General features: G+C 45.5%; 2 protein-coding genes across 2 annotated transcripts in view; one reads left to right on the top strand and one right to left on the bottom strand.

Moving 5' to 3' along the window:
- TG (thyroglobulin) overlaps window positions 1-25,408 on the bottom strand; it is a 673,226-nt gene that overhangs the window by 144,012 nt on the left and 503,806 nt on the right. The gene's annotated exons all lie outside the window — the stretch shown is intronic.
- Window positions 22,532-25,408, top strand: part of SLA (Src like adaptor) — a 92,871-nt gene continuing 89,994 nt past the window's right edge. The window contains exon 1 of the mRNA XM_069220781.1: window positions 22,532-22,661. The gene's annotated coding sequence lies outside the window, so the exon portion shown is untranslated. The remainder of the gene's footprint in view (window positions 22,662-25,408) is intronic.

The raw sequence follows: 25,408 nt of genomic DNA, 5'->3' as shown, positions 1-25,408 counted from the left end.
CGGAACATTATTTAATGAATGGGTAAGAAATTAAAAGGAGACTCTAACAAAGAGGATATCCCAGATGATTAGTTAGGAAGGAATTTAAAAGAGTGAAGTACTACAATCGAGAAGCTCTGCTTTGGAATAGAGATAAAAAAGAAGGAGAAATTGGCGTGTGTTAGAAATCTCTTTATTATAAACAACAAGGTTTGAAAAAGGTTTGAAACCAATGGGAAGATTCCTAACACAAATGAAGATGATCCCAGGATGGCGAAACCCCTCTTTGCTCTTAGGAGGAATGCCAACCTTAGGGATAAACTAGTACACACAAGCTGAAGCAAAAGTTTGGACAGGATCAACGATCTATAGAAGGAGGAACCACTGTGATATTGTTAGATATGTTACCACCATAGTGGTAAATACCATGCATGTTGGGCAGATATAGTGACCAAAACATGGGAACATAAAGGCTCTTAGATATATTAAAAGAAAATGACAAATTGCAGGAGTTACAACATGATATATTTAATCCAGCACCAATGTGGTCTGAGCTATATAAGGGAAATGCAGAAAAAGCTTAGAACCCATTTTGGAGAACACGAATCTGCGATACGGACTAAGAAGTTTCAAATGCCGTTAGATCAACATTGTATGGCAGAAGACCATACTGAGCCGGATATGAGGTGGATAATCTGGGAGATGGTGAACCTCGTTAAGGATGATCTGAGGCTGAAACACAGAGGGAGAGAGGAACATTTTTGATTTTTTACCCTAGAGCCAATGAAGTGAAGTGTATGAGGAAATTATATAGACAATGAGCCACTGACATCTCTTTTGAAGTGCAAGATCAGAGTTGTGGTTCCACTCCAAGTAGATAGGACGTTTCTTTAGAGGTAGGTACAAATGGATGGCAAGAGGGTTATAGTTTTTCTTTTTCAGTTAGATTCTTTTGCCTGCTCAGTCTTGTTTTAGGTATTCCATATTCAAGAACAGTTTGTTTTCCCAGGAAGGCAAGACTTATTTATGATCAGGGACTAGTCTCCACTTGCTACATGTTGTCCTGGACCTTTTTTTTTTAATCCAAAGTATTTTGGGAAATATGGTCTAAAATACTTAATACAAGTGTGGTTATATTTTCTAAGGTGGTGGATTCCTCATACTATCAATGTATGCACAACAGAGTGTGATACATGTTATTGGATTATTTGGCATGAGAAGGATGTTAGATTGGATTTTGGAAAAAAGATTCTGCCAGACGAGTAGTAGCCTCAATAGAGAAACTACACTCATCAAAGTGGCTGCTATGTAGATATGTTTAATCATGCGATCTACGGTTACCTTGGGAAACAAGGTCTAAGATACACAGAATCCGTATGTTTAGACCTTCCAAGATGAACCCCAGAGGAGTTTGCACTCTGTCCTGGCTTCGATATAACTCTCTGGCTAACCACGTCCTGGTCCTAGGGTCTTCTCTCTAGCAAGACAGAAGACTGAATGAAGAGCTTGGGACTGCAGTCCATCTTTTTTACTTAAGGTGTTCAGACTTTACCATCACTTTTAGTCACTTCACTGTTTAGGTGTTGTTATTATCAGACCACATCCTGACCTGCTAGAGGTTGCTCAGTCAAAAGCCCAGTGAGCAACAAATGATCAATCATGCTATTTTCTTTCAGATAAGGATTCAAGGCAGTCATGTACAATTGGGTTTACAAAAGACTCTACAGGGAGGACAATTTAGAGGAGTGGGCCATGCATTGAGGAGAGCAATAACATTGATAGCAAAAAAGCCATATGTGCACTGTTCTGTTAGACCTGACATCTTTGTTGTGGTTTTCCCCCCTTACTTTTTGCCTTCAACCATCCTGTTTTGCTGGCTTTGTAAACAGTGCTAACGTACTTGTGCTCTCTCCCTAAGACATGGTGAAACTAGAATATACCCAATTAGCATATTTAATTTACTTGTAAGCCCCTAGTAAAGTGATACTACCCATGACCAGTCTCTGTAAATTAAATGTTACTAGTGGGCATCCTGGAATGATTGTTCCACCCAACCAAGTAGTAATTTAAACATGTCTCTGACCTGCCATTAAACTGCAATTTCCTCTTGGCAGGATAAACCTTTTGCTAAGCCCAAGCCTTTAATTTTAATACATATGTCACCCTAGGGTAGGCCTTGGAAGCCCCAGAGGGCGGGGTGCAGTGTGTCTAAAAAGTGGGACATGTACTTTTTAGTTTTAAACGTCCTGTTGGTGAAGAAAACTGTTAACTTTCTTTTTCACTACTGCAGGGCCTACCACTCCCAAAGGATAACATTGGAGTTACCTTATTACATGCTGTTAGACCTGACAGCCTTATGGTGGTCACCCCTAACTTTTTGCCTGCCTATCTCCACTTTTTGGACACTGTTTTTGCTGGTTTTTAGACTCTGCGCACTTTACCACGGCTAACCAATGCTAAAGTGCATATGCTCTCTCCCTTTAAACATGGTAACATTGGATCATACCCAACTGGACTATTTAATTTACTTATAAGTCCTCAGTAATGTGCACTGTATGTGCCCAGGGCCTGTAGATTAAATGCTACAAGTGGGCCTGCAGCACTGGTTGTGCCACCCACTTAAGTAGCCCCTTAACCTTGTCTCAGGCCTGCCATTGCAAGGCCTCTGTGTGCAGTTTCACTGCCACTTCGACTTGGCATTTAAAAGTACTTGCCAGGCCTAAAACTCCCCTTTTCCTACATATAAGTCACCCCTATGGTGTGCCCTAGGTAACCCCTAGAGCAGGGTGCTGTGTAGGTAAAAGGCAGGACATGTATATGTGTAGTTTATATGTCCTGGTAGTGTAAAACTCCTAAATTCGTTTTACACTACTGTGAGGCCTGCTCCCTTCATAGGCTAACATTGGGGCTGCCCTCATACATTATTTAAGTGATAGCTGATGATCTGAAAGGAGTAGGAAGGTCATATTTAGTATGGCCAGAATGGTAATACAAAATCCTGCTGACTGGTGAAGTTGGATTTAATATTACTATTGTAGAAATGCCACTTTTAGAAAGTGAGCATTTCTCTGCACTTAAATCCTTCTGTGCCTTACAATCCACGTCTGGCTGGGTTTAGTTGACAGCTCCTTGTGCATTCACTCAGACACCCCCCAAACACAGGGTACTCAGCCTCACTTGCATACATCTGCATTTTGAATGGGTCTTCCTGGGCTGGGAGGGTGGATGGCCTGCTCTCACACAAAGGACTGCCACACCCCCTACTGGGACCCTGGCAGACAGGATTGAACTGAAAGGGAACCTGGTGCACTTCTAAGCCACCCTTTGAAGTCTACCCCACTTCAAAGGCACATTTGGGTATAAAACAGGGCCTCTGCCCTACCACCTCAGACACTTCCTGGAGAAGAAACTTGTAACCAGAACCTGCATCCTGCCAAGAAGAACTGCCTGGCTGCCCAAAGGACTCACCTGACTGCTTTCTCTGAAGGACTGATGCCTTGCTGTTGCCCTGCTGCCTTGCTATTCCCTGGCTGTGGTGAAGAAGTGCTCTCCAAGGGCTTGGATAGAGCTTGCCTCCTGTTCCCTGAAGTCTCAGGACCAAAAAGACTTCTCTCTTGCAACCGGACTCCTTGTGCGGTGAAAAATTCGACGCACAGCTTGCTCCGCGATGAAAAATTCACTGCACGCCGATCCAGGACAACACCGCTCGACTTCGCAAGGAAAAGATCAACGCGGTGCCTGCGGTGCGATCAGAACTTCGACGCACGGCCCACCAGATCGACGTACAGCCGACTTGGGACGATGCCGACTGACTCCCAGAGGGGAAATCGATGCCACGCCTGCCGTGAGGGAGAAATTTCCCTGCATCGCTCACCAGAACGACGCAGAGCTTGCCAACAAGCCCAGAATTCCACGCACAGACCCCGGGGTGTCTGAAAACCCCGCAACCCGAAGAGGAGGCCGTCCGCGTGCCGGAAATCGATGCAACGTCTTCCACGCATGGAAAATAACGACGCCAGTCCATTTGTGAAGGGGCAAAACCGACGCACACACCATTTTTCCATGCATCTCCTCCTCTGCGGCCCGTTGCTGTGATTTTTCACTCAAACCAGGTACTTTGTGCTTGAAAGAGACTTTGTTTGCTTTTAAAAGACTTAAGACACTTTGGGCCTGATTACAACTTTGGAGGACGGTGTTAATCCGTCCCAAATGTGACGGATATACCACCTACCATATTACGAGTTCCATAGAATATAATGGACTCGTAATACGGTAGGTGGTATATCCGTCACATTTGGGACGGATTAACACCTTTCTCCAAAGTTATAATCTGGCCCTTTATATCACTTTTCAGTGATATCTTTACATTTTCTTATTGCATCTTTGATCTTTTTTGACCTGCAAGTATCCAGATAAATATCATATATTTTTCTAAACACTGTGTGGTGTATTTTTGTGGTGCTATGTGGTGTTATTGTATGATTTATTGCACAAATACTTTACACATTGCCTTCTAAATTAAGCTTGACTGCTCAGTGCCAAGCTACCAGAGGGTGGGCACAGGATAATTTGGATTGTGTGTGATTTACCCTGACTAGAGTGAGGGTTCTTGCTTGGACAGAGGGTAACCTGACTGCCAACCAAAGACCCCATTTCTAACACATGAAATAAGTGATAGTTTCCAATTGTAATGATAATCTCTCTCTCATGGGAAAGTTGGATTTAAATTACAATTTTGAAAATGCACTTTTAGAAAGTTGACATTTTCCTGCCTAACCATTTGGTGCCTGTAGCCTGTCTCCGGGTCACATGACTGAATATAGCTGACAGCTGGGCTTTATGAACACCTCCTACATAGCCACACACAATAGAGAGCTTAGGTGTGCCTGGAGGGGCCATCGCTGGCAGAACAGGTGGGTCGCGCTGGATTCAGCTCTAATCATATTTGAGTAGGCTGTGCCCTGTCTCCACACAAAAGGCTACATACCCGCTGTAGTAAGTCTAGAGCCAGGAAAGGGAAGGCAAGATGCTTGGGGAATTCAAAAGAAAATCTTTAGAAGCTTCTCCCAACTTTCAGAGGAAGGGTACCACGTATAAATATTGGACCTCAGATACCACCTCTTCAGTACACTTCTGGACCTGTGGATAGTCTGCCAGGAAGAAGGACTGCTGTATTTCTGAAATGACTGCCATTCTGCTGGACTGCTGCTCTGAAGGACTTCTGCTCTGCTGTGTTGTCCCGTTGCCTGCTGCCCTCTTGCCTTGGTGAGGACTGGACCTGCATCTGTTGAACCCAGAACCCCAGAGTGACTCCAAGGTTTAGTTGGATGTCCTCCTGACCTAAGCCTTGGGGACAGAAGGCTCTGACACCCTCGACCCCAGCACCTAGACTCTGCCATCTGTGAGTATACCCTGCCAATTGCTGCCACCCCAGTCCTGGACCCTTGGAGGTGGGCTTAAAGTGTTCTGCCAGGCGCTATGGATCCTGCAGAACCAACACATCTTCATGGCTGTGCAGCGCAAACCCAGAGCAGAATCAATGCATTTTCACTGCTACGTGGAACTTTCCTCTCGCAAACACCTGCATCACATTTCAGTCCGCCGCCTCATCAGTCCCACTCATTCTGACTCACTCAGTCTCACTCATTCTCTGACTCACTTAATCTCACTCATTCTCTGAGTCAATCAGTCTCACTCATTCTCTGACTCACTTAGACCGTGACTCTAATTTCTTTGATTAACTCAGTGTTGCTTATTCTCTGGCTCACTCAGATTGTGAGTCATTCAGTCTCACTCATTCTCAGTAAGTGTCACTTAGTCTCACTCATTTTCACCAGTTTCACTGATCACTCATTCTGACTCACTCAGACAATGACCTGCCCAGTCTTACACAACATAACACTCACTGTCAAGCTCCCTCACAGTCACACTCATTGTCATTCTCACTCACAGTTATTCTCCCTCACATTTACACTCAGTTTTTCTCTTTTACAGTAACACTCACTGTTATTCTTCCTCACAGTTACACTGTCATTTTCCCTCACAGTAACACTCACTCTCATTCTCATACTACCTATCATTCATTCACACTCACTCTTCCTATCACTCATAGTCGCTCACTGACTCCCTCCACTGATTCTCTCACTTACACACCCACACACACACACACACACACACACACACAGGGACGGCTTTAACGCTGATGGCCCCCTGTGCAGCAGTCTTTTTTGATGCCCCCCCCCAACCCCATGACCACCTCCTCGGATTCACTCACCACCACGTAGCAAATGTATCCCTCATCTCTCCATAGCCCCCCTTTCACATACATTCATTTGTTTTAAAGCGCTTTCTAAAGGCCGGATTTACTAATACACTCAGCTAACCACATAAAATATAGTTCTGTTCTTTGCAGCAGGCATATTAACCCTCTCCTCTACTTCATGCCGCTACACAAAACTCCTGTCTATCTCCCTAGCAGGAACATTAACCACAAGAGGTATTTTGGCACTTTAATTGTTTCCTGACGGCTGGACGCACAAGGAACTTTTCAGCAGGTGCTTTTAAATCGCATGTTTCAAAAGTCATTGCTATACACAGCACCCCCCTGAGGTCAGCTCCACCCAATCTAGGTCAGCACCCATTGCAGCCGCACTGCTTGCACCTCCCTAAAGCCAGCACTGCACACACACCATGCACAGGCTGTCTCTCACAGATGCATTCTTACCCACAAACACACACATATTCATATGAACAGCATACAACAATTATAAGCTTTAAAGATTTTTTTTTTACGTGCAAGTTGCTGCAGATCCCATTTGTCCTTTGCTCCTTTCAGTTTTTGGTGCTGGGGCATGAAAATGAATCCTCAAACCTTAAACCTTCACAGTTGCAGAATTGAGGCTTTAATCTCTTATCTTTCGCTCCACCCTTTCCCAGCTCTGTAGTGAATTGGGAAAGGTTGGGGTGACAGGCTGATCTGCAAGTAGACACATGCACAGCAGGACTTAAGCCAGCAGCACCCATGTCTACATTTAGCTGTGACTCTTAGCAAGTCACAAATGGGGAAGGCACAGTGGTGTGCCAGGGCCACAAGCCCAGGGATGCAATTTCTCCAGCCCTGATGATCTCTCACGAAGGCTGGTTTTGCCGCCTTTGTGCCTGCGACAGCCATCTGACAGAGATTGTTGTCGGTATTTTTGTTACACAAAGAGTGAATAACAGATTATTATTGACTCTTTGTATAATACAAATGAATGGGCCACAAAACAAGGGAGAAGTAACCACTGAGCCCATTAAACACTTAAACACTGTGCATTAGAGGGCTGGGAGCCGTCCAACGCCACAGTGCTCATATGCATCGGACGGCTCCCAGCCGTTAACACACATGGCACAGGGAATCCCTCTGGTTCCCTTCTGAAAGAAACGGCCTGGGGAGATGGGGAAAACTTCTTCTTCTCTCTAGGCTGTTTCTTTTGTTTCGGTGAAATGACGATCAGCGTGTGCAGCACACTAGCATCATTTAACTGAAACGGAAAGTGAAATGAGCCAATCGGCTCATTTAATTTTCACTTCCTTGGTGCTCAGGGGGCTATCTCAGCCCCTGAGCACCAAGGCATATGGGAGAGGTATAATTGGAAAGGGGCGAATTTCCCCTTTCCAAGAGTACCCATCCCTAGTGGGTGGATCCCTGCTTGGGGACTGCCGCAGAAGGGCGATCCCCAAGCAGGTATCCACCCGCTATACACCAAGGAGGGGTGAGCAGCCCCTTGGGCAAAGACTTTTGCTCCCCTCTCAACTTATTTTAGGGAATGCAATCTTTCTGCCCCCGATTTGCCCCCCCCCCCCCCATGGGGGGCAGAATGCACACTAGGAACCAAAGAATAATTGTTAATGTAAATTTAGGGGTGATGACTGCCCTGAATAGACATTGTAATGCCCCATCCCTCCCAGAAATAGGCACAATCTTTCTGCACCCCCTAGTGGGCAGGCAGGGTCAATAGCTTCTGATCTGCCCCCCGGGTGGCGGGGAGGGGAGGAAAGCCTACTAGGAGCCAAGTATTATTTTTTTATGTAAATTTAGAAGTGGAGGCTGCCCTGGATGGGCATTGTAATGCCCCCACCCCTCCCACAAATAGGCTCAGTGTTTCTGCCTCCCCCTGTGGGGTGGGGAGGGTAATAGCCCTCGATCTGACCCCCGAGAGGGCAGAAATCCAACTAGGAACCAGGGAATACATTTTTTATGTACATTTAGGGGGTGCTACCCTGAATGGGCATTGCAATGTCCACACCCCTCCTAAAAATAGGCACACTCTTTCTGCCCCCGGGGGGAGTCAGAACGGGGCAACAGCCCCCAATCTCCCCCCGGGGAGGAGGGAAAGCCCACTAGGAGCCAGGGATTTTCTTTATTCATCTAGGGGTGGGGTCTGCCCAAAATGGGCAGTGCAATGCCCCCTCCCCGCCCGCTCAAAAAATGGTGCACAATCTTTCTGCCCCCCCCATGGGGACCAGATGGGAGCAATAGGCCACCATCTGACACCCCCCCTCTCCAGGGGGGTGGAAAGCCAACTAGGCACCAGTTTTGTTTGTGTTGGTAGTGTAAGAAGAGGGGCTGCCCAGAATGGGCATGGCAATGCCCCCACCTCCCCCAAAAATATATGGGCACAGTCTTTCTCCCCCTCCTGGTGGGCAGATGGTGATTATTACACCTCATCTGCCCACCCAGGCAGGCAGAAAGCCCATCTGACATCAGGAAAGCATTAATAAAATAGAGAGGGGACTGTCTCCCACCATGAGCATGGTTATGCCCCCCACCCCAAATGAATGGGGCAACAGTCTTTCTGTCCCCCTCCATGGACTAAAGCATCTCACCCCCATGGCAAGCAAGAGGACATTTGACTCTTTTGGGTTTTGATTGTACATATGGGTCAAGAGACAGTGGCTAAATCCCAATGTTGTCCCACTTACAATGGTGAGCAGTTTCACATTTTGGACTTGGGTACGCTGCCATCTGGAAAAACCTACCAGACCCAGACACTTCAAAAGTAAACATCTGGGGAGTCTAGGGTAGTGTGTTTCACATGCACCATAGCATTTTCTTACCCAAAATGCCGTGCACACCTCCAACTTTGCCGAAATCACAAATCTTGCCTACATTTCTGAAATGAAAACTTCCAGAATCCACAAAATTCCTACCACCCAGTATTGCCCCGTTGTATTAATAAAAACTCTACCCCACTTGTGGGGGTGCCCAAAGCAGACTCAGCCTAAAAACATATGAAAAAACTTGCCCTTTTGGACCTGCTTTGGTTCCCCCTCAATTTCTACATGTTTTTGGCACTTCCCTGTCACAGGCAATTGGCCCACCTTCACAAGTGAGGTATCATTTTCATCAGGAAATCGAGGGGAATACTGGGTGGTTGGAAATTTGTGGCTCCCTTCAGATTCCAGAACTTTCCATATCATAAGTTTAAGGTAAATGTTTTTTTCAGACAAATATTGAGGTTTGCACTGGATTCTGGGTAACAGAACATGGTGAGAGCCACACAAGTCACACCATCCTGGATTTTCTTAGATGTCTAGTTTAAAAAAATAATTACAGGTTTGCTAGGTTTCCCTAGGTGCCAGCTGAGGCAGGGCCCAAAAACACAGCTACCCACTTTGCAAAAAACAGGTCAGTTTACGTTTGATGTAGCCATGTTGCATTTTGGGCCGTTTCCTGTTGCAGGCACTAGGCCTACCCACACAAGTGAGGTATTATTTTTATCGGGAGACTTGCGGAAATGCTGGGTGGAAGGAAGTTTGTGGCTCTGTGCAGATTCCAGAACTTTCCATCACAAAAATGTGAGGAGAATGTGTTTTTTTAGTCAAAGTTTGAAGTTTGCAAGGGATTATGGTTATAACAACCCAGTGAGAGCCACACAAGTCACCCCACCCTGGATTCCCCTAGCTGTCTAGTTTTCAAAAATGTGTAGGTTTGCTAGGTTTGCCTAAGGGCCAGCTGAGGTAGGGCTAAAAAACCACAGCTACCCACGTTGCAAAAAACAGGTCAGTTTTTGCGTGGAAATATTTGATGTATAAATGTTGTGTTTTGGGCTGTTTCCTGTCGCAGGCAATTGGCCTGCCCACACAAGTGAGATACCATTTTTAAAATGAGACTTGAGGGAACACAGAATAGTAGAATAAGTGTTATTACCAACTGCCTTTTTCTGCATTTGCGCCTTCTAAATGTAAGACAGTTTATAAGAAAGAAGTCATTTTGAGAAATGCTCTCTAATTCCCATGCTAGTATGGGTAACCCCAAATTAAGAGATGTGCAAATAAACACTGTTTCTAAACTCTATATCTTATGCCCATTTTGGAATTACATAGGTTTCCTTGATACCTATTTTTCACTCTTCATATTTTACCAAATGAATTACTGTATACTCGGTACACAATGAAAAACCATTGCAAGGTGCAGCTCAGTTATTGGCTTTGGGTACCTAAGTTTCTTGGTGAGCCTACAAGCCCTATAAATCCACCCAACCAGTAGGGCCTAGCAGACATATGGTATATTGCTTTTGAAAATCTGCCATAGTTAGAAGAAGTTACGGATGAAAACATAAACACAAATATCTGTTTTTCCAACTCAATTTCAATATTTTTTTTATTTCAACTGGTTTTTTGGGGGAAAAACTTGAAGGACCTATTCAAATGAACTCTTGCTGAATTCAAAACGTTATCTACTTTTGTAGAAATGTATAGCTTTCTGGAATCCACCAATGGTTTCACACCCATTTCTACCACTAACTGGAAGGAGTTTGAAAGCACAAAAAAATGGAAAAGTGGGCTATTTCCCAGTAAAATGTCATAACTGTGTTGAAAAACGTGGTTTTCTGATTCAAGTCTAACTGTCCCTGAAAGCTGGGAAGATGGTGATTTTAACACTACAGACCCTTCGTTGATGCCATTTGCAGGGAAAAAAACTGACATTTCCTTGTGCAGCACATATCATTTTTCCCCAAAAAAACTTTTAGCTGTATTTTGGCTAATTTCTTGGTCCCCTCCAGGAGATTCCACAAACCCTGGGTACCTTTAGAATTCCCAGGATGTTTGAAAAAAGGGACACAAAATTGGGTTGGATAGTTTATGTGGACAAAAGGTTATGGGCCCCTAAGCTTGAACGACCCCAACCAGTCTAAAAAAGGCTTAGCATGGGGGCAGGAAGGCTTACCAGCAAAGGGGTTAAGAAAAGCTTCCACTGTAGGGAACAGATATAAACAATAAATACTGTAGGACTTGAGAAACCTTGTGGACTATGTGCAGGGCGTAGCGCTGGGGTTGGGGTGTTACACCGCCCTAATTAATGTCTTCTGTAGTGAATATTTGGTCACAGGTGCTTCAAGGTGGGTATGCAAACAAAAGCACACATACGGGGTTATTACAACTTTGGAGGAGGTGTTAATCCGTCCCAAATGTGACGGATATACCACCAGCCGTATTACGAGTTCCATAGGATATAATGGACTCGTAATACGGCTGGTGGTATATCCGTCACTTTACCGTCACTTTTGGGACAGATTAATACCTCCTCCAAAGTTGTAATAACACCCATAGTCTTGCCTCTGTTTTAAAAGTCTTGAAAATAGTTATTTTACAAAATATTGAGTTATAAGTACCCCTCACAATCCGCACTCCTGGCCCCTCCTGCCCTGCTTCTTGTATAATGTACTTTAACCCGCAGGATTGCTGGGAAATCTAAAGCTCACCTCCCCAACCCCCCATCCCCCAATCTTACTGACCAAGCTACGTCCCTACGTATGGGACGCCACGTGTATAAGATTTAAAAGGGAAATTCAGCCTGAGTTTGGGACGCTTATTGCTGTTTCTGGTTTGTTAGTTGTAGAGGGCGCTTACCGCTATTGGTGTAATTTCCTGACTTGTTTGGAAGCGTTTCACCGCTCTTGTTGATAAGGCTGTCCATGATATTATTGCTAATGTTGTCTGAGGCCTCAGAATGTAAGAGTGATGTAACTTGTCTTTTGTCCTACTGTGTGCGTTTTTTCAAATGTAGATGTAATATCAATGTATGCACGTCTAGGTTTGCCTAGCACTGATATCAAAAGCCTGTGAGTGTGAGATTTGCACAATAATTCATCTTTCCAAGCTGCCTCTTCTAAGTAAATTCTGCCATTACGTTTGACTGAGACTCGGCTTGAAAGCAACAGAATGGGAAGTGAAATGAAGAAAGATACTTCGTAAATTTTGAAAAACTTTTAGGCCAATTGGCATAGCATAGTCAGATTTTGTTTGCCGCCTAGACCTTTTTTGCCAATATTAGAATAACTATACTGGAGAATCGACTTGTTTATTTCCAATTTTTCAGTCTCTTAGGGAGACTGAAACTCATCAGCTTTGGAGAGGATTAAGTTTGCTTGGCACAATACATCGGGATTAGAACATTTCATTCTTACACTTCAGAAACTTCAGATTTGGAATCAGTTTGTGTGAAATAGTTGCAAAATGCACATTTGGCCTTGTTTTTTTTTATTTATTTTTTTAATTCTCTACATCTCTCATGAAGTCTGGCATACAGTTTAGTTCACTTCAGATTTAGGGCCATATTTACAAACCCCTAGTACCACCTTGCACAGCCCCAGCGTCATTTGTTTTACGCTAAGGAGGCCTTTCTCCCGCGCCGTATTTACAATGTGGTGCAATTCTTGCATTACACCACTTTGTCAATCCTTGTGCCACATTATGCCCATGCCATGCATAATGTACGCAAGGTGGTGTTCTAACGCAGGGAGGCCCGAAAAAATGGCGCACTAAAATTTACATTTAACTGTTAGTTTTTTTCTATCATTTTTAACACCTGCTCAGAGTAGGTGTTAAAATGATGCACCCATTTTAATAAATAAATTTTTTTATGCTAGTGCAGCAAAGCACCACAATAGCGTCAAACATTTTGCTATTGTCCTAATAACCACCATGGTGCAGTGTGTTGTAAATACAGCTCAGCCATGGTGTTGTTAGGTGGGGCAGGGGCGACGCAAGATAAGTGGTGCATTGGGACAGATGTGCCACTTTCTTGTAAATATGCCCCTTATTGAGCTATTAACATCCCCTGATGTCAAAGCTCATTAGCTGCCACTGCTTCCAGGCAAAGCCCTGGCAGCTAGATCATTCATAGATAAAACAGAATTAAACATAGTTAGTTGTATCGAAAATAGCAAGGGAACAACTGACTCGCATGCCTCCTTTTTGGAATATCAAAAGCATACCCCACATATGGGATTACGCAAGCCGTGTCTAACAGGGTCTCTAGATTAGAGATGGATTCTGGTGCACTATAGAAGGTGGCAAACTGACCATGGGAGTCAAGTTATAGGAGGTCTTAGCCGATAAACAGAACAAAAGTTTAGGAGGTTTTGGCCCGATAAGGAATGCATGACTGTTAGACTTTTCATCCTTGGCGTGGTCTCCCTTAACTTTTTGCCTCTGTTCCCCAGGTTGTTGATGTGTGCTGGATGCTGTTTTTGCTGTTTTTGTTACTCTGGGCACTTTATCACTGCTAACCAGTGCTAAAGTGCAAGTGCTCCTTTACAAAATGTGTATGTAATTGGTTTATCCATGATTGGCATATTTGATTTATTAGTAAGTCCCTAGTACACTGCACTAGAGGTGCCCAGGGCTTATAAATCAAATGCTACTAGTGGGCCTGCAGCACTGGTTGTGCCACCCACATAAGTAGCTCTGTAATCATGTCTCAGACCTGCCACTGCAGTGTCTGTGTGTGCAGTTTTAATGGTGAATTCGACTTGGCAAGTGTACCCACTTGCCAAGCCCAAGCCTTCCCTTTTCTTACATGTTAGACACTCCTAAGGTAGGCCCTAGGTAGCCCCAAGGGAAGGGGGGCAGTGTATGGTTAAGGTAGGACATATAGGCCCTCATTCTGACCTTGGCGGTCGGCGGAGAGGCGGCGGTCGGACCGCGAACAGACCGGCGGTATTAAAAATGGCATTCTGACCGCGGCAGTCACCGCCGCGACCGACCGCCACTTCCCCACTCCGACAGCCACGGCGGTCATGACCGACGGGCTGGAGTCTGCGCACTCCGGTCCGGCGGTCGACCCAAGACCGCCAACGGTATCATGACCCTGCTTACCGCCGCGGTTTCTGGCGTTCGGGAACCGCCATGCGAACCATGGCGGTAGGCACTATCGGGGCCAGGGAATTCCTTCCCTGGCACTGATAGGGGTCTCCCCCACCCCCCACTGCCACCCCGAGTCCTCCCCCCACACCCTCCACCCCCCTGCCACCCCCCAGAGGTGGTACGAACCCCCTCCCCACCCCCACCCCGACATGCACATACACGCACCCCGACATGCACACACCCCCAACATGCACATATACACACCCCCTACACACACACATACACAACGGGGACACATACCCGCACACATACATGCCGACATGCGCACCCGCCGAACTACACACATTGCCCATAGGCACAGCAGCACTCCCCGCCCGCATGCACGCACTCACACACCCCCTCTACACACTCACACGCACACCCCCATGCACGCACACATCACACAACACCCCCCCACCCCCTCCCCTCACGGACGATCAACTTACCTTGTGCGTTGGTCCTCCGGGAGGTGACAGGAGCCATGGGGAGGTGACCGCCAACAGAAGACCGCCAACAGAAGACCGCCACACAGAAATGTGGGTCGTAATTCTGTGGGCGGTGTTCTGCTGGCGTGGCGGTGGAGGTTGACCAGTCTCCACTTTCCCGCCGACCGCCAGTGTGGCTGCTGGCGGTTTTCCGGCGGAACGCTCCCAGCGGTCAGAATGCGCACAGCGGCATACCGCCGCGGTCGGCGGTCTTCACCGCGGCGGTAACTCGGCGGTCTTGCGAAAAGACCGCCAAGGTCAGAATGACCCCCATAGTAATGTGTTTTATATGTCCTGACAGTGAAATATTGCTAAATTCGTTTTTCACTGTTGCAAGGCCTGTCCCTCTCATCGGTTAACATGGGGGCTACTTTTAAATCTGGGTAAAGTGTAGATTCCCTTTGGGAGCAGATGGACATGTGGAGTTCGGGGTCTCTGAGCTCACAATTTAAAAATACATCTTTTAGTAAAGTTGATTTTAAGATTGTGTGTTTGAAAATGTCACTTTTAGAAAGTGGGCATTTTCTTGCTTATACCATTTCTGTGACTCTGCCTGGTTGTGGATTCCCTGTCTGGGACAGTTTGACAGTTGGGCTGGTTGCACCTCAAACTAGACAGTGACACAAAGGGAGCTGGGGTGTAGCCTGCATATCCTGATGAGCCATCTGTGCTAGGAGGGAGCGGAGGAGTGGTCACTCACACCTGAAAGGGCTGTGCCTGCCCTCACACAATGCAGTCTCTAACCCCCTGGTGAGTGTCTGGGGCCTGGCCTGGGCAAGGCAGGATTTTACATTCAAAAGAGAACTTACTTTGAAGTAGGCCTACTTCAAAGGAGAAATTGGGTATAAGAATGGCACCCAAAACCACAGACTTTAGATCACTTCTGAACATCAAGAGGAACCTCTGCCTGGAGAAGAGCTGAAGAGCTGAGGAGAAGTGCTGCCCTGCCTGTGATTGTGCTTTGTGGAACTATAAGAGGGCAAAGACTGGACTTTGTGTGCCTTCCATCTTGTGAAGAAATCTCCAAGGGCTTGATTTAGAGCTTGCCTCCTGTTGTTTGAAGTCTCAGGGACAGCAAAGACTTCTCTCTGCCAGCACCTGGAGTTCCTGGAGAGACTCCTACTCTGCCCTGTGGTGCCCATCCAGTTTCTGGAACACTGAAAGGAGAAGCTGGCAGCATAAAGACAAGGAACGCCGAAGAATCGATGCACGGAGCAGGAGGAACGATGCGCAGCATCTCTGACGGAGGCTGGGAGATCACAACCCGCGCTGCGGTGTTTTTGGATCATCGTGCGGCTGGATTTCCGACTCAAGTACCGCTGTCCGTGGAAAAACAACGCAAGGCCTGCCTGGACCCGAGAGTGCTGACCGGATCAACGCATCGCTCTACTGCGGAGAGAAGAAACGACACGTCCGGACCCGGCGAAAGGAGAAACGACGCACGGTCCCATTCGTGAGTGGAATCAACGCCTCAGCAAGCCCTTTCTGACGCACACTTCCCTGTGCTGGGTTATTTTTGACGCGCACCAGGTGCACTTTCACACTAGCAGCGCTAGTGTGTGTTTAAAACTACTTAAAGACTCTTTTTGCATTTTTATTGATAACTTGATTTGTGTATTTTGGATGTTTGTCGTTTTTGGTCTTGTTTTATTTAGATAAATATTTCCTGTTTTTCTAAACTGGTGTTGTGTCATTTTGTAGTGTTTTCATTAAGTTACTGTGTGTGTTGGTACAAATACTTTACACCTAGCACTCTGAAGTTAAGCCTACTGCTCTGCCAAGCTACCAAGGGGGTAAACAGGGGTTAGCTTAGGGTGATTCTCTTTTACCCTGAGTAGAGTGAGGGTCCTTGCTTGAACAGGGGGTAACCTGACTGTCAGCCAGAGACCCCATTTCTAACAATGACTATAGCCACCATGACATGAGGAGGCAGAATGCTTGCTAGTCTAGCTGGTAAACAGCTAGCAAATAAAAAACAGGCATTGGCAAAGTCAATATGTCTCACCTATGCAAGAGCTATTGGCTTTGCCAATGTATTTTAGCCATGTAGTTCACCAGCGTGTTCAACATGGCTAAACATTAGTGGTATGGGAAAGAGTTGCATGGAGCGTCATACAAGAGTTGAGTGGAGTAGAGTGTTGTGGAGTGGAGTAGCATAGAGTGGCATTGAGTAGACTGGACTGGTGTAGAGTGTACTGCAGCAGAGTTTTGCAGAGTATACTGTCATAGAGTGCAGTGGTATTGAATTCAGAGGCATGCAATGCAGTGTCACATAATGCTGTGACGTAGGTTAGAGTGGTGCCGAGTAGAGTGGCACAGAGTAGAGTGGCACAGAGTAGAGTGGTGCAGAGTGCAGTGGCATAGAGTAGAGTGGTGCAAAGTGAAGCTGAGTGATGTAGAGGGCAGTGGTTTAGAATAGAGTTGAGTAGCTTAGAGTGTAGTGGCATAGAATACGGAGTAGAGTTGAGTGGCATAGAGTGGTGCAGAGTAGACTCGCATAGAGTAGTTCATAGTAGAGTATAGTGCCATAGAGTGCAGTGGCATAGAGTGCAATGGCATACAGTGGAGTAGTGCAGAGTAGAGTGGCACAGAGTTCAGTGGCGGACAGTGCAGTGTTGCAGAGTACAGTGTCAGAGTGTAGATTGGAGTAGAGTGGCATAGAGAGCAGTGGTGTAGAGTGCAGTGATGCAGAGTAGAGTGCAGTGGTGTAGGGTGCAGTGATATAGAGTGGACTGCATTTGTGTAGAGTGCAGTGGTTAAGAGTAGAGTAGCATAGAGTGTAGTGGCATAGAGTGGAGTGGTGCAAAGTCAAGTAGAGTGACAGAGTGCAATGGCGTAGAGTAGACTGTTTCAGAATGAAGTGGCGTAGAGCAGAGTGGTGCAGGGTAGAGTGCAGTTGCAGAGAGTGGCATAGAGTAAAGAGGTGTAGAGTGCAGTCGCATGGAGCACAGTGGTGTAAAGTAGAGTTGCATACAGTGGAGTTTTGTAGAGTGCAGGGGCATAGAGTTGAGGGTTACAGAGTAAAGTGCATTGGCGTAGAGTGTATTGGCATAGAGCGCAGTGGCATAGAGTACAGTGTTGCAAAGTGGCATACAGTGCAGTGGCATAGAGTGAAGTTGTGCAGAGTAGATTTATGTGGCATAGACTAGAATGGTATAGAGTGAAGTGGTGGAGAGTGTATTGGTGTAGAGTAGATTGGCACAGAATATAGTGCTATAAGGTGGAGTATACAGGCGTAGTGTGATGTGGCATAGAGCACTGTGGCATAGAGTGGAGTGAAGCAGAGAGCAGTGGTGTGAACCGGTGTCAAGTGCTGCACAGTAGAGTGCAGTGGTGTGGAGCGGTTCAGAGTAGAGTAGAGTAGCATAGAGTGGAGTGGTATGGTGTAAATATTCATGGTGTGGTATCAGACTGCCATTAGAAAAAAGCAAAAAGAACAGATAATAGACAGAATGCTGAACAATGCAAACATTCACCCCCAAAGATCTGGGTTTAATCCATTGTTTATTTTGCCCACCACGCTACCCCAGTTTGGACCTGGCCATATGCAAATCAGTCTTGTCCCTGTTCTCCATGAGACCAGTCCAGCCCAAACTGCCAAGCCAGGTCCTCCCTGAACCGGAAACAAGCATTCTGGGACCGGTTTCGGGGTATCACCCTTCATCAGCCAGGCTAGCTTGAATCCAGAGTGCGCAGTGAGAATGGGACCCAGGTCTGGGGATACCCTTCACACTTAAGGAAACAAAAGCATAAAGAACAGATAATGGATGGAATGCTGAACAATGCAAACATTGACCCCCAGTTTCAAAGATCTGGGTTTCATCCATTGTTTTTTTGCCCCCACCCCACCCCAGTTTGGACCTGGCCATATGAAAATCAGTTGTGACTCTGTTCCCCATGGGACCAGTCCAGCTCGAAATGCCAAGCCAGGTCCTCCCTGAACCGGAAACAAGCATCCTGGTACCGCTTTCAGGTAATCAACCTTCATAAACCAGGCTAGCTTGAATTCAGTGGCGCAGTGAGCATGGGCCCACGTCTGACAACATATTTTCTATTGAAATGACAATTACATTTGCACAGACATACATTTTACTAATAAAACTGTACAGTGCACAGACAAAAATGTGTGGAAATTGTATTATCTAGTTTAATGATTTGTTTTGATCATATTAAAGTATTGTCTCCAACACATGTCAGAAATAACCTAAAATGTGCTTCATTTGTGCGTTTGCAATTCTGATAAATTCTGAAATTCTGAAATTCTTACACAATTATTTTAAATCATTGTTGTTTGCTAAAAGAAATATTATTCCCTGCCCCCAGTATATATAAAGATTGTCACATAAATCCTCTCACTCTGAAGTCAAGGAAAGAAAAGTAAACAAGCATCCTTTGAAGACAACAGCTGGCATTTGACATCGGTCTTAGAATGCACCGCAAATGTGAGGAGATGCGAACAAGATTTAAAGGCCTGTTAACAGAAATCAAGTTTGTAGAAGGATAGAGAAAACACAGTTTAGGCAACGGGAGGGGCAAACTAAACTTGGAGAGCCTAAAGCAAATAAATACAGCAAATGGAAAGCCAAAAGGTGCGAGTTACAAACCACAAAGCCAATGGTAATCAACAAGCGGAATGCATTCCTAGGACAGCTTTCTGAAAGCCCCCAAGATGTCTTTAGCAAACCAGACAGCTGTGGTAGGCTGCGACCTAAAAAGAACATTGGGGCAAGAGAAGATGCTTCCTGGTATAACAAACCGAAAAAACAAAGATGTGAGATTTTTCTAGGGAATTGGAGACACACAAAATTTCTTAGCTTTGCTATTATTAGTGGAGAAAAATGCATCACATTAGTGCTTTATTCCTAAATCTGCGGTGCAAAACTAGAAATGTGTGACAATGCAAGACCTGATAAATATCGTATCTAAACATAGTATTACCTTCCAGGCAGTGTATGGATTTAGCTGGCATGGCATTACTTCCTGGGATTATGCAAGAACTGGAACGAGGCCATGCATGTTTGTTTCACAAATGCAAAGTGTGTTTTGTGTGCTATGAAAAGGTTGTTGACACCCACTAAGCCATACCCGCACTACATAAAAAAATACAAAGAATACATAAATAAACTGTATTTTCATGGTGCTTGCAAATTACCTTCTGTATCTGCACTTCTGTTATCTAAAACATGCCACTTCCTGGTATTCAGATCTCGCTAGCCACTGAATTAAGGAAGTAAGATTTGTGTTTTTCCTTAGAACTTGAGCATGAATGTGAAAAGTTGCAGCGTGGTTGACCTTTAACTTTAGGTGTTACCCATGTTATCAATACTTTATTGTAATGATAACATAGGTACCACCTTATATGTTTTACAACTCTGGAAACAAAGTAAAAAAGATTATGCTTTTATGCTGTTGGGTCCACCTTTTAGGCGAATAGCAATACAAAAACACCTCATTTCATAATGTTTCACTTTAAGGTTGTAAGAGCATCTGGATGCAAGTGTCAAAACGAAGCCACGCTGCACAAACACTTTTCTACCAGTCATCAATGTTGATAACACGTACAATGGGTTTCAGAAAGCTGCCTCTACTTCACAAACCATGGCAGGTCCCTTTTCTACCGCCTGTAAAACAGTGCCTAAATTGAGACGGTGGTTTCCAGTGCAGAGCACCAGCACTTATTTTTGAGGGCCGGCTCTTCTTTCTGCCTTAGGCATTTATGGCGAGCAAAAGACACATATCGGAAAGAGGGAGGAAGAGGAAGACGGAAAAGCGTCACAAAGGGAGAAAGCAGAAAGCTGCAAGAGTGAGCTGAAGGGGTAGGGAGTGGCTGTAAATGGATTAAAGAAGCCCCCAGCTGGCTTCAGGATTACGCTGTCTCAGTATTCTGTGCTCGCGCATTTAATTGCAGCAGCCGCGAATTTCAGAGGAGAGTTTTGGGCACCGGTACGTTTTTATTTACAAATTAAGCACTGCTGTAGAACTGTATCCAGTGTTAACGGGCTGAAGAAAGCAATATTCGGTGTTCGCTTCATTGAGTGTTTTGTCCCTAATGCAGAGCTCTTTGAGGGCAGGTCCTTGCAAAGTGAAAACCTCATACATGTGCCTTTAGACTACTCCCATCATGCACACTATTTTATCATTTTTTAAATTCGCCTATTGATGAAAATAGACATTTATGAATGATCCGTCACCACTAACCTTTGTCAGTAAACATAAAACGGCCAATAGTCACAATGTCTTAAAGAGCCCCAATGGCAGGGATCAACCCGCCTCAGACACCCAGTGCACGGTACATGTAACTGTATTCTACCCAGCGCAGTGAGTTTTGCAACATCTGGCACTTCCCCATGTCTCCCAGAGGTGACCTTTGCCCTCATGACCTGAGTACAACAGCAGTGCTGCTTACCTTCAGGGGCTACACAGAGGCTAGACCTACAGACATGATATTTCTGTAAACAACATGAATGGGAGTTATTTTCTGCATCACACACTATATAACCGCAAATGGTCTAAGATTGGCGACAGGTTTGTCACCAGCTGTATAATGTTCGTGTTTTTCACTCCTTATGTAGGTTTTATCCAGGTTTTATCCCAGAGGCCTAGCCTAGCAGTTGAGGTAAAAGAAGAAATTGCGCATCTAGGCAATATCGAAATCATGACTCAGGGTGGCAAGAAGTGGTGCCCTCTTGTCCGATTCTAACCCTAGTTTGGCCACCAGCCAGTCCCCAAGTCATCGGTGTGAGCAGCATGAACCCCGTGCTTTCTGCCTGTGAGATGTGGGTGGATAAGACACTAGGGGTAGGAGAACAGAGATCCCTTTTCCATAGGAAAAATATGCCCCCAGAGCTCCTCACACTCACTTAGGTAAAACATTTGAAGATACTAGCAGCTAAGCACTAAAGCCGCCCCGAAGACAGATAAATACACAGGGCTGATGTGACCTTGTCTTGCCACAGAGCATTACTTGACATCAGCCCGGCCAAGGGCAATGATCACGCCCCAAAAAATACTTTGTAATGGTTCCATTCTTTCACAATACTTTCAATTCTTGTAGCCCCATAAGTCCTGCCTACAATACAGAGCAGCAGCATCTTCGTTTTAAAACACTTTACAGTCCTGAGAATGGATTCGCCACCGGTATTAACATGGAGCATCCTTGGGATGTTTACAAGCATTCCCCAATGTCTCGCCCTCTGATTTCTTGTCGTCTGAGGGAGCATTCAATGCTTCACTGTGCCGGACCTTGTCTGTTCTTTCCACCTCCTCCACACGCCACCTCTTTCCACCAAAACCAGCTAAAAAAAGTAGTAACTTCGCACTCAGTTCTGCCTTAAGAATGAGTCACAATTCTTATATCCTGACTCCTCAACACTGCAGCTTTTGTGACAACTGAGACGGGAGCAAGGGATGAAGACCTCTAGGGCGAGGAGGAACAGGTGGATGGCAGCACAATCACTCTGTGTACTTAAGAGACCCTCAGTCTTTTATGTTGCCTTCAGTTTTCACCTTCAAGGAGATTCCTACTCTATGACGGGAATTGGTCCAGGGAAGGCAAGACCAAGCGCACACCACCCATGCCCCGACCCTCGAAGGTATGCACAAGTCACCTGTCATTGTTCTGCCCCTCAGAGCGGTACTCACTCCTTTGTACAGTTTGTACCCCTGTGTCTGCAAACTGCTTCCGTTGTCACTGTCCTAATTCTTTTATTTCAGGCAGGGCTGCCAAAACCACCGCAGCTGCACCCCTGCATTCTGTTACTCCACAGAGAGGCTTCGGTTCTGCCGCAGGCACAGAACACAGGCAGAACAGCCGGAAGAGGTGAAACAGGAACCTCGTCTTAAGCAAGCACCGAAAGGTTCCTTGTTCTAATACAGGAAGTGTGGGGCCGGTTTGGCAACTGCCGTTCTACATCAGTGCGGGAACTTCACAACAGTGTGCGCTCACTCGCTCGCGGACCAGGAGACCATGGGGCTGTGATGCCAGGACCTGACCTTGGACCAGGAGGGGGATGCTTCGCGTCTGAGGTAAGCTTTCTCTCCTGTCCTGCCGTGTGCTGCTGCTCGGAGTTTACAACGTGCAAACAAAAGGTGCAGAAAAAGGGGTGAGAAACCCCAAGAGTAAAAGGGAATTCGTGACATCACACGTGCGGGGGGGGTGGGGGGGGGGAGAGAGAAGCGGGTGGTCGGTGAGTTACTCTGTCTGGACATTGGTGGTAATAAATGTTTAGGTATGGTGTTCAACAGCTTTTATAAAGTGGCTGCCTCTGCATCCAACCCAGCATGCGCCACTTTTAATAACATTTGCTGCACTACAGGTGGAAACATTTTTTTCTGTAAAAATGTCAATATATGCAGAAGATGTCAGATTATCCAGTGCGTTAATGCCATATCACGCAGAAAAGGCTGTTACCGCAAGATCGTGTTTTTTCAGCTGCAGACTTATATAATACATAAAATAAGTGAAGAGAGTTACAAATTAACCCCCCCCCCCCCCCTAAAGGGTGGGCTCTTTGTATTATTTACTGACTGTAGCTCCGTTGCTATTATCGGAGAGGTCACGCTCTCAGCGCTGTACTGCCGGCCACTGGCGCTGATCTGCTGCGCCTTTTAAGCGCATCACAATACATGAACATATCCTGGATGCTCACAGCCGGGAGCTGACTATTAGTAAATGCGGAGGGGGCGCATAATGTCATGTACTTGCGAGTCAAGGTGAACACACGTTTAGCCAAAATGATGACACAGGGCTCTGCATCATCCTCTCAGACTGAAAATCATCATTTAATGCAAAACAACACAGCGTGGCAAATTGTGGCAATGCACTTCACCTATTTTTTTTATTAATAACAGCTGTGTAACAGTTCCATAGATTTCATATTTACCTTGCACGAGTCTCTCTCGGGGGTACATAAGGGTGCAGAGCAAGGGATGTAAGAACCGAGGCAACATGTTAGGCACTCACCTAAATTTTGTGCTCCCTGCTGAAATAGCTTTGTGATGTGAGCATGCATTTTTGTTTAAAGTGAAAAATGACTAAGACTGAATTATTCTTTTCACTCCACTCGCATTACATTTAAATATCAAAGAGTTCTGCTTCATGCCCTGGGCAAAAGGGGCCATGGCTCAATTTGTGAAAAAATATGTGTCGGGTCACAAAATGTTGCCAAGAACCAGGGTTCGGCAAGTAGTGAAAGCGGGGTGATAAAAAGCTGTGTAGTCTTGATTCCACCTCATGCCTTTTTAATTCACCACCACTCTCTGCCTTTTCACTCATCCTTTCAGTTTTTTTTCCTCTGCGCTTTCTCCCTTTATCAGTGTTTCCCCATCTTTCTCTGCATCCTTCTTTGTCTGTTTGTGTTCTTCTGTCTCTTGCTCAGCATCAAAGCCTGATGTGGAAAAATAAGTGCCGGTCCCCAAAAATGAGTGCCGGCAGCAGGGCCGGCTTTAGCGCTGGTGGCGCCCTGTGCAACAATTATTTTTGGGCGCTGTTAATCTCCCCATGACCACCCCCTCGGATTCACTCACTACCACCCAACAAATGTGCCCCTCATCCCTCCATAGCCCCTTTCACATACATTAATTTGTTTGAAAGTGCTTGTAAAGGCTGGCTTTACTAATCAACTCAGCTATCCACATAGAATACAGACCTGTTCTTTGCAGCAGACCTACTAACCCTCTACGCTACTTTATGGCGATACAAAGCTGCCACCAGACAAAACTCCCATCTCTCTCCCTAGCAGAAACATAAATCTCAAGAGGTATCATTTTAATTGCTTCCTGAACGCTGGGCGCACAATGAACTTTTCAGCAGGTGCTTGTAAATGGCGCCTACCTGAGGTCAGCAGCAGGTGCGACCGCCCCGCTCGCACCGCCCTAAAGCTGGCCCTGGCTGGCAGCCCCCCTTGCAACCACCGGCTCACATTAAGCACTGGAAAAGCCCTTGACCAAGTCCATCAAATGGTGATGTTTACATTGTCTGGGCAGTGATGCCAATCAGTGTTTAGAGATAGCATTCAACAGCTGATCATCTGGCTATTATAAAGTGGCTGCTTCTGCATCACACCCAGCATGAAACAATTACAATAAAATTTGATGCATTATTGGTGGATACATTTTTTTTCTTCTAAAAGTTCAACTTAAGCAGATGTTGTCAGATTACCTGACTTGTGCGTCAAGGCCATATTTACACAGGCAAGGCTGTTGCCACACAATCATGTTTTTGCAGCGGCCAGACATAATAAATAAAATAAGTGAACAGAGTTACAGATGAGCCCACCCACTGAAAGCACAACAGGCCAGTATTTTGTTACACAGGTGAGGTAAATAGAGAATTTTGAAATCCTTCCTAAAAAAAACATTTCCTACAATGCACGTTCCAAGAAGCGTTGGTTAGCTCTAAATCCTGCACATGCAGCCTTCACCAAAGTCAGTTCATCGGATGTTACACTTCTGATATAAATAGTTTAAGATACATACGTTTGTTCATTACAGTGAATCATTTTGTGAGAGTTTGCAAGTTTTATTAATGACATTTCCAACAAACTGGGTAAACTTAAAGTTTATAGTCCCACAACTAATTCTACCAGACTGCAGCCTTCCAATGAGCTTTATTCTAGATAAAACATTGACTGTTTATAAACTAATAAATATGCTTTCCTTACTGATGCGGAAAATGTAATTCTGAGATCACTTCAGCAGAATAAAAACAGTATTACTCATAATGAGTCTCGTTGCTATCGAGTGGGGATTCCAGCCGAGTATTACTCACACTT

The sequence above is a fragment of the Pleurodeles waltl genome, chromosome 2_2, assembly GCF_031143425.1.
Source record: "Pleurodeles waltl isolate 20211129_DDA chromosome 2_2, aPleWal1.hap1.20221129, whole genome shotgun sequence".
In the NCBI taxonomy this organism is placed as follows: domain Eukaryota; kingdom Metazoa; phylum Chordata; class Amphibia; order Caudata; family Salamandridae; genus Pleurodeles; species Pleurodeles waltl.
This window is presented reverse-complemented; position numbering and strand designations above follow the sequence as displayed.